General features: G+C 45.8%; 2 long non-coding RNA genes across 2 annotated transcripts; one reads left to right on the top strand and one right to left on the bottom strand.

The window, feature by feature from the left end:
* The first annotated feature begins 226 nt into the window (after nt 1-226).
* On the top strand, nt 227-8,367 carry LOC147355393 (uncharacterized). The gene is made up of 4 exons (XR_015144462.1): nt 227-432; nt 897-1,020; nt 6,194-6,386; nt 6,674-8,367. It is a non-coding gene; the product is annotated as an uncharacterized LOC147355393 (long non-coding RNA).
* LOC147355392 (uncharacterized) lies at nt 6,010-15,631 on the bottom strand. The gene is made up of 2 exons (XR_015144463.1): nt 15,193-15,631; nt 6,010-6,745 (listed from the first exon to the last, which is right to left on the bottom strand). It is a non-coding gene; the product is annotated as an uncharacterized LOC147355392 (long non-coding RNA).
* Between the last annotated feature and the right edge of the window lie 31 nt (nt 15,632-15,662).

The raw sequence follows: 15,662 nt of genomic DNA, 5'->3' as shown, positions 1-15,662 counted from the left end.
GGTCCAAGTCTGGACCACAACAAATGTCACAGAAGTCCGCGGTTGGGCTGAGGAGGGATGTGAATTCCTAATGCCCAAGTTTATCCCTCACCTGCTTGAGGAATGCATATTTTCCTCCGGAGACTCAGAAGACACTGGCTGCCTTTGCCAGTTGCATTCCCCTCTTCTTCCGGTAGGGGGCCCCCTCACCCACTCAGCCGCAAGCGTGGCTGGAGAATCTGGGTCCCTCTCCATGGTAACAGCAATTGGCTCAAGGATGATCACGTGTCCCAATGAGAGTCAGCCCTGGAATTTTTGTGGGACCTGTTGGGAAACACTTCCCCTAGAGTGTTGGCTGGAGTTGTTAAGTGGAGCTGCTGGGGCCACCTTCACTCCAAGGCGGGGAGAAGCCTGCCTGAGAATGAAGCTGAGACAGGAGAGAGTTGAAAGATGGTGAGTGTGAGCCTCCTGAGAGCACCACTTGGACCCAAAGTGTTAGTCACTCAGTCGTGTCCAACTCTGTGACCTCATGGACTGTCGCCCACCAGGCTCCTCTGTCCATGGAATTCTCCAGGGGATCTTCCCAACCCAGGGCTTGAACCCAGGTCTCCCACATTGCAGGCAGACTCTTTACCGACTGAACCACCAGGGAAGCCAACAGCTGGCCTTGAAACTGGCCCTCCTGAACTTTTCAAGTTCTTGAGCCAATAAATGCCTATGATCGTTTAGGTTAGCTTTCCCTTGGTCTTTCCCCACCTGAGCCCCCACCCCTCCAACCAAGGGCTTGGAGGGTCTCCTGGACAAATCCAGAAGGAGGGATGGTTGTTGAGATGGTAGCTCTGACCCTGACTGTTTTTCTCTTGGAAGGACTGTCTCTTTCCTCCAGACTTTGTTTTTTCAATGCTCCCATGTGACAGGAACTTGGAAGTTTCACAGCTGAGCACAAGGAAATAGAGGCTAACATAGACCTGATTTGGACTTTGGAAGCAGGCTTTTCTAGAATCCTCAGAGCTCCAGCACTTCAGAGCTGTGTGACCTCAAGTAAGTATCTTAACCTCTCTGGGCCCAGCGTCCTCATCTGTAAAATGGAAAGAATAACGGTGCTTCCTCAGGTTGTTGTGAGGATTAATACATGTAAATTACTAAATACATGTAAAGTGCTCCAGACAAGCCCTGAAAGTGAACGTGTTAGTTACTCAGTGGTGTCTGACTCTGTGACCTCATGAACTGTAGCCTGCCAGGCTCCTCTGTCCATGGGATTCTCCAGGCCAGAATACTGGAGTGGGTTGCCATTCCCTTCTCCAGGGTATCTTCCTGACCAAGGGATCAAACCCAGGTTTCCCATGTTGAAGGCAGATTCATTACCGTCTGAGCCACCAGGGAAGCCCATGGCACATAGTAAATCTCAATAAATATCAACTGCTGTTGTTGCTGCTATTATTATTGTAGTTATTCTCCAGCATGTCTAGACCCCAGAGCTCCAGCTGCTAGACCATGAAGCTCCAGGAGAGGCAGAATTGCCCAGCCCCAGCTGCTTTCGGCTTGTCCTCTGAGTTACACTTTGCTCCCTGAAGACTCGCCTCTCCCCCAAACGAGACAGACACTGGAGTTATCCACCCAGCTCAGCCCAGATGATCTAGAGCCTAAGTGGTGCCTTGTGGAATGACTGGAACCCCACCAGGAAACAGGCAAAGGGAAGACATTCCTGGCCAAGGCAAGGGCTTGAGTAAAGGGCTGGAGGTGTGACGATGCATCCCCACTGTGAGCGTTGGTGGCTCACAGCGTCAGGCCCAAGAGGGACCTTCAAGCAGAGGAATGGCTCACTGGAGGCTCATTTTTCCAGCATCTCTCCTTCATTATTGCTCTACCTCTACAGGCCTGGGGGAAAAGGCCTCTAGGAGGCAAGCACCAGGATGTGGTACCAGGCCTGTTGTTCCTATCTCCTTCTAGGGTACCCCTGGGACAGACACTTGTGCCCATGGATGCCCTGGGTGACTTGGAGTCAGTGGCTTTCTCTCGTTAGACTTGACCGGAGATAACAATCTGCTTTGCATCAAAGAATCTCAAGAGACTCTTAAACTCAGCTTTTCTCCCTCAGGGCTCTCTCAAAGTATGAGCTCATTTGACCTCTTTGTCACCCTAAATGGTAGTTAGAGCAGGGATCAGCCTCCCCATCATAACAGATGAGAAAACTGATGCCAGGGAAGTGACTGAACAGGGTCCCGCAGGTACTCAGTGAAGAAGGCTGTGGAATGCAGCCTGTCTCCCACTAGACCCAGGGTCAGCAGATCCAGCCTGCCAGCTATTATTGTAAATAAAGTTTTACTGGCACACAGCCATGCTCATTCACTTACATATTGTCCCTGACTGCTTTCACAATTGGGAGAAGGCAATGGCAACCCACTCCAGTACTCTTGCCTGGAATATCCCATGTACAGAGGAGCCTGGTAGGCTGCAGTCCATGAGGTCGCTAAGAGTCAGACACGACTGAGCGACTTCACTTTCACTTTTCACTTCCATGCATTGGAGAAGGAAATGGCAACCCACTCCAGTGTTCTTGCTTGGAGAGTCCCAGGGACAGGGGAGCCTGTGGGCTGCCGTCTGTGGGGTTGCAGAGAGTCAGACACGACTGAAGCGACTTAGCAGCAGCAGCAGCAGCAGCAGCAGCAGCTTTCACAATACAACAGCAGAATTGAGTAGTTGCTATAGAGACTGACTTGCAAAGTTGAAACTATTTACCACCTGGCCAACTGCTGCACTTGACTACACTTCCCTGTTGAAACTCTGTGGTTGAAAGAATATGATAAAAAATAATGACATTAATGGTAATAATAATAATAATTACCTACTATGTGCCACAGGCTTCCCAGGTGGCACTAGTGTTAAAGAACTTGACTATGGAATGCAGGTAGATGTAAGAGATGAGGGTTCGATCCCTGGGTCGGGAAGATCCCCTGGAGGAGGGCATGGCAACCCACTCCAGTATTCTTGCCTGGAGAATCCGATGGACAGAGGAGCCTGGTGGGCTACATTCCTTAGGGTCGCAAAGAGTCAGACAGTACTGAAGCGACTTTGCACACATGCTCAATGTGCTAGATAACCATGCAAGACTTTCCTGAATTTTTTATTGATTTGAAATGGTGTTGCTCAATGAATTTTCACTGAGTGTACCTGAAAAACCCACACCTGGATCAAGAAACAGAATATTACTTACTCTGGATGCCCCCTGCCCACTCCTTGCAGTCACTACCCTCTGAAGGGTAATTACTATCCTGACGTCTCTCTGCACAGATGTTTTCTAAATGTTTGAACATTTTCTGAACTTTCTATTCATGAAATCATACAGAATGTGCTCTTTTGTGTCTGGCTTCTTTCACTCAGTAAGATGTTTCTGAGATTCATCCATATTGCATGTCATTGGCGTCACAACACGCTTCTGCTGGTGGGCGTTTGGTCTGTTTCCAGTCTCCATGGAGTATTATAAATATGCAAGATATTGGACGTCATTTCACCCCGGCTCCAATGTGAGAGGGGGACCAATTAGCCCCACTGTACAGATGTGAAGACTGAGGTTAGATACTGTGGTGCCCATGAGGTGGCAGAGCAGGTGGGAAGAGCCATGAGCGCAGGTGTCCCTGCCGTCCTGGCTCTCTGACTTCATTAGGTTCTGGCTTGACATACCATTGTGACTAATGACTGTTATGGCCCCATTTATAGGAAGAAATTTCTAGAAAATGCAAAAGTATGGAGACAACGTAGAGACCGATTTGTCTAGGGCTGGGAGCAAAAGATTGACCAGAAGGAGGTCGGAGGGAATGATTTGAGGCAACTGGATTGTGGGGATAATTATACAACTGTGTGTGAACTTATTTGACTAGTTGTTTAGTCGCTAAAGTTGCAAAGTCATTTTAGTCATATCCAACTCTTTTGCAACCCTATGAACTGTAGCCCACCAGGCTCCTCTGTCCATGGGATTTCCCAGGCACTTGCTCGGTGGTAAAGAATTCGCCTACCAGTGCAGGAGATGTGGGTTCCATCCCTGGGTCCGGAAGATCCCCTGGAGAAGGAAATGGCAGTCCATCCAGTATTCTTGTCTGGGAAATTGCATGGACAGAGGAGCCTGGTGGGCTGCAGTCCATGGGGTCGCCAAGAGTCGGACACGACTGAGCAACTAAACAAGAATAACAGTAAACTTACTAAAGTTCATTGAATTGTAAACTTAAAATTGGCGAATTTTATGGGGAGTAGATTACACCTCAATAAAGCTTAAAAATAAAAAAACCCAAACCCACAGGCATTTATTTCTCCACCCTCTATCCACACACACCCCCATCCCCACTCTGCCTCCCCCTGTGCCTGAATTTCCCTTAGAGGTGTGAAGCTGGCTGTGCAAACTGCCCAGAGCTGTTGAGCCATGGAACTGGCAGCTCCCCACCAGCCTGCCTCTCCCTGCAAAGACACGGGGGTCTCCTTGGCCAGAGGTGACATCTGAAGCAATCACAATCCTGTTTGGCTTTACTATATCCGACCTGCCGCCTGCCAGGGGCCAGAGAGCCACGCGCAGCGGATGCACCGGCCCCAAACTGTTTCTCCAAGTAGTCCCCAGAGAAGGTCGCTGCCTTTCAGTTTCTGCACTTGTTTATTTTCAAAGGGACGTTGCCAGACCGCTAGGCCACCCCTGCCCTTTCATGGTTTGTTTTATGCAAAAGATTTCAGGAAGAAAGAGGAGGTAAAGCGACCTGCAACCAATTACTCTGCTGGCAAAGAACAGCCACAGGCCCCAGCTGGGAGGTTTGAGGGATGTGTGTGAGGCTGAGATGCCCCTTTGTTACCCTGCCACCCCAAGAACAGGAATCCTGAGAGTGTTAATAATCATTGCAGGGGATTTTCTGGCAGTCCAGGGGTTAGGGCTCTGCCTTTCCACTGCAGTGGGCAGGGATTCGATCCCTGGTCAGGGAACTAAGATCCCGCATGCCATGCAGCCATAAAAAAAAAAAAAAAAAAGAAGAAGAAAGAAAGAAAAGGAAAAAATAATAATCATTGCAAATATTCAAGAAGAAGAAGGAAAAGAAAATAATAATCATTGCAAATATTCAAAGTGGACATTGGAATAGTTAGACATCCATGTGCAAAAAGGAATGACCCTCAGCCCATACCTCACATCTTATAACAAAATTCTCCAAATGACTCACAGACCAAAATGTCACTCTAAAGATTCTAGGAAAACACAGAAGATCTTTGTGACCTTGGGTTAGGCAATGATTTTTTAAACGTGACATCACAGCACTAACTATAGAAAAAAGAATTGGTAAATTGGATTTCATCAATATTTAAAAATCAGGCTCTGCTAAAGACACTGTTAAAAGAATGAAAAAAAAAAGGATGAGCAAATGATCTTTGCAAAACACTTACCTGATAAAGGACTTCTATCTAGAATATATGAAGAACTCTCAAAACTCAGTGATAAAGCAATCCCACCCCAACCCCCGCCAAAAAAGAACTAGCCAAATATTTGCATAGACGTTTCATCAAAGAAAATATGTGGAAGGCAAATGAGCACATGAAAGATGCGGCACATCATTAATTACTAGGGAAATGCAAGTTAAAACTACAGCAAGATACCATTACACTCCCACTAGAATAGATGAAAAGGCCAGAATGCCAAATGCTAGTGAAGATGCAGAGCAACATAGCCCTCCTCCACTGCAGGTGGGAAGGCAAAACAAATACAGTCATTTGGAAAAGAGTTTGGCAGATCTTTATATGGTTAAGCCTGAACTTACCCTGCAACCTGGTCATCCCACTCCTAGGTACTTACCTAAGAAAAAATGTACAAAAGTCTATTGTGAATGTTTATAGTGGCCTTATTTGTAATCACCAAAAGCTGGAAACAATTAAATTGGCCCTAAATTGTGGTACAGTCATGAGATGAATGCAGCAATAAAAGAGGAATGAACTACAGACACCCAGGGTAATAAGGAAGCCTCTCGGATGCGTCATGCTAAGTGAAAGAAGCCAGACCCAAGGCTGTTCACTGAATGACTCCATTTATTAATATGTGACATTCTGAAAAGGGCAAAACCATAGGCACATGAAGCAGATCAGTGGTTGCCAGGGGCTGGGGCGGAAAGAGGGATTGATTGCAAGCGGTTGAGAAGGAATCTGTGTTGTGAGAGAGTGTTGGGACTATTCCACATCTTTTATTTTTTTTCAGTTTGGCCGAGCAGCATGTGGGATCTTAGTTCCCCAACCAGGGATTGAACTGGTGCCCCCTGCATTGGAAGCATGGAATCTTAACCCCTGGACAACCAGGGAAGTCCCACCACATTTGTTTGTGGTGGTGACTACATGATGGAGTATGTTCATCCAAAATCATGAAACAATACACTAAAAGGAGAGAACTTTAGGTAAGTTATTCCCCAACACAACAAAGCAAAAATAATAATAATAGCCAACCAAGCATCACATACTATGTGCGAGGCACTCTTGAAGCACTTTCCATATAGTAACTCAGGGAGCCCTCACGACAACCCAGAGAAGCAAGTATTAATCATCCCCAGGTTGTGAAAGTTTTGTGGCCGGAGATCTCTCACCTTCTTAATTTTCTCCCCTTCCTCAGTCAGGTCCGTAGGGCCTTCCTGCTTCTGTAACCTTCATTTTATCCTGTGGCTGTCTTTCTCCCATATCTATACAGGAAAGATTTCCATCTCACCGGTTCCACTGAGAGAGACACAACCAGCGGAGCAGAGACTTCAAACTTGAATGCCTACAGGAACCAGGCAGGTCATGGAATTAACAAAGCATGCTGCGAACAGTAGGGTGTGGTGGGGACTGGGGAAAACTGGAGAGCCAGGCTGGGTCTAAAGGGCATTGTCCCTCCTCAGCTCCAGCTTCTACCGTTATGGAACTGGAAAGAGCCCAGTATTGCCAGATCTTCTGATAGTTCAGGAAGATTCTAACACCCTCACATTTATATGAAATGTCATGATTTTTTCAATGTTAGCAAGTAAGTCAAAATTAAAAAAAACTTGTTTAGATATTAGTTTTTACTGTGGTAAAGGCATGTTCATCCTTTTCTTTTCACCCCAAGTACAAGACACAGAAGCAGAAAAGCTGTATTTAGTGAAATAAGGCAACATCTGAAGCCTCAAACCACCATATACAGAGTAGACAGGAGAGGTCTTCCCTGGTGGTCCAGTGGTTAAGAATTCCTTGGGAGGTGGGGGGCGAGGTGGGGGCCGGGCAGGAAGAATCCGCCTGCCAGTGCAGGGGACACAGGTTTGATCCCTGGTCCCCGAAGATCCCACTGCCATGGATCAAGTAAGCCGGTGCACAAGAGAAGCCGCTGCAACCAGAAGTCCGGGCACCACAACTAGAGAGGAGCCCCCGCACCCTGCAACTAGAGAAAGCCTGCACACAGCTTCGAGGACCCAGTGCAAACAAAAATAAAATAAATCCATTTTTTTTAATTAAAAAAAAAGAATTAATCAAGTATGATCAGACCCGTAGGTAGGTATTTTAATAAGAAAAGATAATGGGGTTTGGTTAAAAAAGTTTATGAGATAGTTGGACCTCTACACCCCTGAATTCTGCACACACCCCGATCCTGCATAATCTCTGCTGACTGCCCCTCTCTCCCTTCTGCTGCAGACAGGAGATTTAGCAGTTGGAGAAATTAAATCAGAAATTGGACCAGAGAAGCTCGAGAATCAGAGGCAGTAGGCATGGAGGCATGCAGGGAGTGAGAGGCTGGCAGAGAGTTTTTAATAAGCTATCTAACATGGTTTAACTTTCAAAACTTTATATTTTATGTTTATAAAAATCTTCAAAAATCATAATTTCAAAATTCAATTTTAAGTTTGATTTCATTTCTTTGCTCTAAGCTGTTTCTTGTGTCTCATATCTTTCTTTTCTGCACTGTGCTAAGTTGCTTCCATCGTGTCTGACTCTTTGGGACCCTATCGACTGTATAGCCCACCAGGCTCCTCTGTCTATGGGATTCTCTAGGCATGAATACTGGAGCGGGTTGCCACACCCTCCTCCAGGCGATCTTTGTGACCCAGGAATTGAACAGCATCTCTTATGTCTCTTGCATTGGCAGGTGGGTTCTTTACCACTAGCACCACCTGGGAAGCCCATCTTTCTCTTACTTGAATTTAATTTTTCTTTTGCTGGAGAATAACCTCTAGTAATTCTTTCAAACATAGCCTACGCAGGAAAAGGACTTTTAACCTGTATCCTCCAAGATTTGAGGTATAATTTACATAAAGTGAAATTCACCCTTTTTAGGTATACATCTATGCTGCTGCTGCTGCCAAGTCGCTTCAGTTGTGTCCGACTCTGTACATCTATATTGATTTTTAAAAATAAATATTTATTTATTTTTGGCTGTGCTGGGTCTTCATTGCTTTTTGGTCTTTCTCTAGTTGTGGTGCCCGGGCTTCTCATTGTGGTGGCTTGTCTTATTGCAGAGCATGGGCTCTTGGGCATGAAGACTTCAGTAGTTGTGGTTCAGTTCAGTTGAGTTGCTTAGTCATGTCCAATTCTTTGCAACCCCATGGACTGCAGCACACCAGGCTTCCCTGTCCATCACCAACTCCTGGAGCTTACTCAAACTCATGTCAATCAAGTCGGTGATGCCATTCAACCATCTCATCCTTTGTTGTCCCCTTCTCCTCCCACCTTCAGTCTTTCCCAGCATCAGGGTCTTTTTCAATGAGTCAGTTCTTCGAATCAGGTGGCCAAAGTGTTGGAGTTTCAGCTTCAGCATCAGTCCTTCCAATGAATATATTCAGGACTGATGTCCTTTAGGATGGACTGATTGGATCTTCTTGCAGTCCAAGGGACTCTCAAGAGTCTTCTCCAACACCACAGTTCAACAGCATCAATTCTTCAGCACTCAGCTTTCTTTATGGTCCAACTCTTACATCCATACATGACTACTGGAAAGACCATAGCTTTGACCAGATGGACCTTTGTTGGAAAAGTAATGTCTCTGCTTTTTAATATGCTGTCTAGGTTGGTCATAGCTTTTCTTCCAAGGAGCGAGCGTCTTTTAATTTCATGGCTGCAGTCACCATCTGCAGTGATTTTGGAGCCCAAGAAAATAAGTCTGTCACTGTTTCCATAGTTTCCCCATCTATTTGCCATGAAGTGATGGGAGTGGATGCCATGATCTTAGTTTTCTGAATGTTGAGTTTTAAGCCAGCTTTTTCACTCTCTTTCACTTTCATCAAGAGGCTCTTTAGTTCTTTGCTTTGTGCCATAAGGGTGGTGTCATCTGTAGTTTGGGCACGTGGGCTTAATTGCCCCATGGTATATGGGATCTTCCCGAGCCAGGGATCAAACCAGTGTCCCCTGCTCAGCAAAGGCAGATTCTTACCGCTGGACCACCAGGGAAGCCTTCTATGGATTTTGAGAAACTTACACAGTCATGTAACCACCACCCATAATCAAGAGATATTTTCATCACTCCAGATAGTACCCCTGTTCCTCATTGTAGTTAGTTCCTGACCCTCTAACTCTTGGCAAGCTCTAATCTGGTTTTTGTTCATATCATCTTGCCTTTTCCCAGATATCATATAAATCAAATCAAACAATATATGGCTTTTAAAGTCCAACTTCTCTGACTCAGCATAATGCTTCCAAAAGTCATCTATAGTATTGCATTTTTGGAAACCTTTGAAATCCAGAGCTATAGTCCTCAGTGGTCACCAGTGTATGTGTATGTTTTCAGTTGGGGGGTGTGTGTGCGTGTGTCTTTGTGCTCATTTGGTCACCAGTGCTATTCACCAAATATTTCTGGCTGGCTGGTTTCTGGTCTTATGATCGTGTTGTACTTCCTAATTCCCTTGTGCTTGGGTGGGGCCATGTGATTAGTTCTGGCCGGTGAGTTGCGAGTACACATCCCTTCTGGGAAGCATTTGCCATAGTAGCTGCTCTGTGGCTCGAGTCTGGGAGCAACTCTGACCAGCAGAGCACACTGTCAGCCTATAATGGATGTGTAGTCAATAGACAGGTAGCTTTCAGTAGAAGCACACCTTTGTGGTTTTAGTTAGTTCAGTCGCTCAGTTGTGTCCGACTCTTCGCGACCCCATGAATCGCAGCACGCCAGGCCTCCCTGTCCATCACCAACTCCCGGAGTTCACTCAGACTCACGTCCATCAAGTCAGTGATGCCATCCAGCCATCTCATCCTCTGTCGTCCCCTTCTCCTCCTGCCCCCAATCCCTCCCAGCATCAGAATCTTTTCCAATGAGTCAATTCTTCGCGTGAGGTGGCCAAAGTACTGGAGTTTCAGCTTTAGCATCATTCCTTCCAAAGAAATCCCAGGGCTGATCTCCTTCAGAATGGACTGGTTGGATCTCCTTGCAGTCCAAGGGACTCTCAAGAGTCTTCTCCAACACCACAGTTCAAAAGCATCAATTCTTCGGCACTCAGCTTTCTTCACAGTCCAACTCTCACATCCATACATGACCACAGGAAAAACCATAGCCTTGACTAGACGAACCTTTGTTGGCAAAGTAATGTCTCTGCTTTTGAATATGCTATCTAGGTTGGTCGTAACTTTCCTTCCAAGGAGTAAGCATCTTTTAATTTCATGGCTGCAGTCACCATCTGCAGTGATTTTGGAGCCCCCCAAAATAAAGTCTGACACTGTTTCCACTGTTTCCTTATCTATTTCCCATGAAGTGATGGGAGCAGATGCCATGATCTTCGTTTTCTGAACGTTGAGCTTTAAGCCAACTTTTTCACTTTCCTCTTTCACTTTGATCAAGAGGCTTTTTAATTCCTCTTCACTTTCTGCCATAAGGGTGGTGTCATCTGCATATCTGAGGTGATTGATATTTCTCATGGCAATCTTGATTCCAGCTTGTGCTTCTTCCAGCCCAGCGTTTCTCATGATGTACTCTGCATATAAGTTAAATAAGCAGGGTGATAATATACAGCCTTGACGGACTCCTTTTCCTATTTGGAACCAGTCTGTTGTTCCATGTCCAGTTCTAACTGTTGCTTCCTGACCTGCATACAGATTTCTCAAGAGGCAGGTCAGGTGGTCTGTATTCCCATCTCTTTCAGAATTTTCCACAGTTTTTTGTGATCCACACAGTCAAAGGCTTTGGCATAGTCAATAAAGCAGAAATAGATGTTTTTCTGGAACTCTTTTGCTTTTTCGATGATCCAGCGGATGTTGGCAATTTGATCTCTGGTTCCTCTGCCTTTTCTAAAACCAGCTTGAACATCTGGAAGTTCATGGTTCACGTACTGCTGAAGCCTGGCTTGGAGAATTTTGAGCATTACTTTACTAGCGTGTGAGATGAGTGCAATTGTGTGGTAGTTTGAGCATTCTTTGGCATTGCCTTTCTTTGGGATTGGAATGAAAACGGACCTTTTCCAGTCCTGTGGCCACTGCTGAGTTTTCCAAATTTGCTGGCATATTGAGTGCAGCACTTTCACTCCATCACCAAAACCACTTTTGGGTATTTAAGCCTTTGCAATTATGGGTGTGGTTTATCACAGCACTGTCAGCCTGTTTGACCCGTATGGAATGTTTGCTTCTTTAGCACTGGGAAATTTTCTTTTACTGCTGCTTTATTTCCTCTCTCCAATTTTTCCTCTCTCTTTTACTTTCTTCTTCTTCCTTTCTGGAACCATCAGGCAGGTGCTGGAACTTTCGCTGGAAGAATCCTCCACGTCACTTAATTTCCCTTTGTCCTTTTGTCAGTCTTTGGGAATAAATTCTCAGATTAGTCTTTCAGTTTACAACTGTGTTTTCCAGACAGTCATTTTGCTATTCAACTTGACTTTTCTACAAAATCATAATTTTATATTCATATTTTTTTCCCAGGACCTCTGTTTGCTTCTTTTGCATATTGGTTGTTGCTCAATGTGTTCAGAATCTTCTGTATTCTTTCCAGGGCTATTTATTTTTTAAAGTCTTATGTTTGTTCTGTTAAAGTTTCCCTTTCACTTTTTAGTTCTCAGGTAGCTTTCTTCCAGACTGCTGACTTTCCTTAATTGTTTGCTGAGCTTTGCTGGTCTGTAACATTTCGTATTTGGGTTTTTTTTTTTTTGGCTGTGCTGCAAGGCTTGTGGGATCTTGTTTCCCTGACTGGGGATTGAATCCGAGACCTCGGCAGTGAAAGTGTGGAGACCTGACCACTGACTGCCAGGGAATTCCCTGTATTTGGGAATTCTTATCTGCCTGTTTGCTGATTTGATTACCATGGAATGCTGCTTCTTATTTTTGGTTGAAGATGGTTATCCTATGAGGTTCTGGTAGAAGATGGTTATCCAGTGAGACTGTGTGGTCTTGTGGCTTGCTGGGTGTGGAAGCTCTTTGTCCCTCATGGAGTTGCTGGCTCCCCTGGGACACTGCCCTGCGTGTCCCCCTGTGCACTTGCTGTCGCTGTCCACTACTCGGTAGGAGGGAGGGGGCAGTCATCAGCCTAGATCCTTGGCAAATATTTCCACATTTTCCCCAAAACTGCCCTTGAGACTTTCTTCTAGCCAATGATTGGGAGCTTGGAGCAAGCTGCAGCTCTCATTCTTGGTGGTCCTCTGCTTTTAACTGCATTTTAAACTGCTTTTCCTCAAGTCTTGCTTCTTTTCTAATGTGATCTTTAGGAAATTATGGGGAGGATTAAACAAGCATGTTTGTGTACCGAGTAAGGCCTATATGTTGCCAGTTTTCAACTTCAGCCTTAAGAGTGTATCTCCTCCCAGGAAATTGATGGGGTTTGTTTTTTGTTTGTTTGCTTTTGTTTTTTAAAGTATATATCCTTGGGACCTCCCTGGTGATCCAGTGGTCAAGATTCTGTGCTTCCACTGAAGGGAGCATGGGTTCAGTCCCTGGTCAGGGAACAATTAATGAGATCCTACACCCCACATGGCAGGGCCTTAAAAAAATTTTTTTTTTTTAAAGTAGAGACTTCACTGGCAGTCTTCACTGGCAGTCCAGTGGTTAAGACTTCACTTTCCAATGCCGGGGGTGTAGGGTTTAAACCCTGGTTGGGGAGCTAAGATCTCACATGCCTCATGGCCAAAAAATCAGAACATAAACAACAGAAGCAATATTGTAACACATTCAGTCAAGACTTTTAAAAGATGGTCAACATAAAAAAAAAACTATACATATATATATATATATCTCCTTTCACATAGATACCTTTTGTGTTAAGAAACCAAAGAGAAATAAAGAGTACACTGCAAAGAAAAAAAGTATACAAGTAATAATTGTCTCTTTTGGTAATTAGAAAATAGTTGCCCCACCCAGAGATAACCAGTGTTAACATTATGGTGCACTTCTGACATACACACATAAATATATGAATTTTTAAAAATTGACATCAAACTACTGATAACTTTTTTTTTTGGCTGTGCCGATGTGGCTTGTAGGATCCTAGTTCCCCAACCAGGGATTGAACCCCTGCCCCTTGGAGTGAAAGTTTGGAGTCCTCCCCACCACTGAGCCACCAAAGAATTCCGCTAATAACTTTAAAAAAATTTATTTATTTTTAATTGGAGGATAATTGCTTTACAATATTGTGTTGGTTTCCACCACATATCAACATGAATCATCCATAGGTATATGTCCCCTCCCTCTTGAACTTCCCTCCCACCTCCCACCCCTTGATAACTTTTTAAAAATTGTCTTTCCACCCAACAATATATGATATTTTCCAATGTCAATAAATATACATTTGCATCATTTAAAATTTAGTCTTTCATTGTATTAGGGACTATAATGCTAATGCTAATGCTAAGTCACTTCAGTCATGTCCGACTCTGCGCGACCCCATAGACGGCAGCCCACCAGGCTCCCCCGTCCCTGGGATTCTCCAGGCAAGAACACTGGAGTGGGTTGCCATTTCCTTCTCCAATGCATGAAAGTGAAAAGTGAAAGTGAAGTCGCTCAGTCGTGTCTGACTCTTAGTGACCCCAGGGACTGCAGCCTACCAGGCTCCTCCATCCATGGGATTTTCCAGGCAAGAGTACTGGAGTGGGGTGCCACTGCCTTCTCCGATTAGGGACTATAGTATATTCAATGTATGCCCTCTTGTTAGACATCACGTTGTTTATAAATGATGCACACACACACTTTAGGATAAAATTATAGAAGTGGAATTGCCATATCAAAAGAGGCTGGGCATTTAAGTGTTTAGGATGTTTGCAACCAGAGTTGGGAGTGGTAGTTTGGGCAAGGGAGGAGACTTCAAACTCACACCAGCTGCCAGTCAGTCTGGCCTTTCCCTCCTTGAAGACATCCGGGGATGGAGTTTGCACAGTTGCTTTGATAAGAGCCATTTGTCCCTTTCACTCCCAACAGGCTCCCTCATCAGGAGGAAGGTGTGGTAACAAGCTGAGACCCCACCCAAATCTGGAAATTAAACTGGCTTCAAAGCAGAGCACAGGAGCAGCTGTAGAGGACCCTGGAGGCCCTACAGAGACTAGGATGGGAGCGCCTGCCCCAGGGGCCCCACTGGCCCTCTAGTTGCCCTGCCCTCCCTACGTGGCCCCTGCCAGCTGGCTTTGAGCCCCTTGACCGCTTTCTATACATGTCAACTATTATGTTGGGCCATATGAAATCGCTGTTTCTATAGTCAAAAGTGGCTGAGTATTGGCAATTTCTAGATGCCTTTGGTCTGGCTGGTTCAGTCCCTTCAGTCTGTAGTCTATTTAGTGCTCATTCTTTGCTTGGCACTGTGCAAAGCACTTTATAGTCATTTTTAAATTGTCACAACTTTCTGAGCATAGGAATCCCCATTTGACAGAGAAGAAAATTACGGCTCAGAATTTCCCCTTTTGGAAGGGTTTCAGAGAAGGCAATGGCACCCCACTCCAGTACTTTTGCCTAGATAATCCCATGGACGGAGGAGCCTGGTGGGCTGCAGTCCATGGGGTCGCTAGCGACTTCACTTTCACTTTTCACTTTCATGTACTGGAGAAGGAAATGGCAACCCACTCCAGTGTTCTTGCCTGGAGAATCCCAGGGACGGGGAAGCCTGGTGGGCTGCCGTCTATGGGGTCGCACAGAGTCGGACACGACTGAAGTGACTTAGCAGTTAGCAGGGGCTGGTTCGCCTTCCAAGTTTAAGATCTTAACAACAATGACAGTATTTTGAGTTGTAGTTAAAGGAGCTGGTGGCTGTGTCTGCCACTGACAGATTGCGATGTCCTGGGAAAGTGCCTTAACTAAAGAGCTAGTTTTTACCTCTGCGGAGGTGAGAAGTGTTAGTGATCTTGCTTTCGCGTTAGAAAATCCCGTTGGTATTCAGCGACTCTGTCTTCTCATCGATAAAATGGGGACGAAACCCTCAGGGCCCAGCAATATCTCGGAAGAGCCGTTAGGACACAGTTCCGGGCCCTGCAGGAGAAAGCGGGGCCTGGGAGGGGGAAGGAGCGCCACCCCCACCCACCACGTGGAGCGCCCGTCCGGCCGCGGCGAGGCGGCAGAACCATTCCCGGGAGTGTGAGGCGGGATCTGCACGACCTGCTTGGCCAACGCCTCTCTTAGGCCAAGACACTGGCGAGTGACACCACCTGGCCACCATGTCCCGCAGCACCCCGAAGGGAAAGGGATGGCTAGGGGCGGGGCCGGGAGGCGTGGCCTCCGGTTCCCCCTCCCCCCCGCCTTTTTTTGTCCGCCCAGCTACGGAAAGGACCCCTGCGCCTTTAAGAGAC

Source organism: Bos grunniens, chromosome 17 (assembly GCF_055505025.1).
Source record: "Bos grunniens cultivar Pamir isolate PY7600 chromosome 17, Bosgru_T2T1.0, whole genome shotgun sequence".
NCBI classification, from domain to species: Eukaryota; Metazoa; Chordata; class Mammalia; order Artiodactyla; family Bovidae; genus Bos; species Bos grunniens.
Note: the sequence above shows the minus strand (reverse complement) of the source record. Positions and strands in the feature narration are given on the sequence as shown.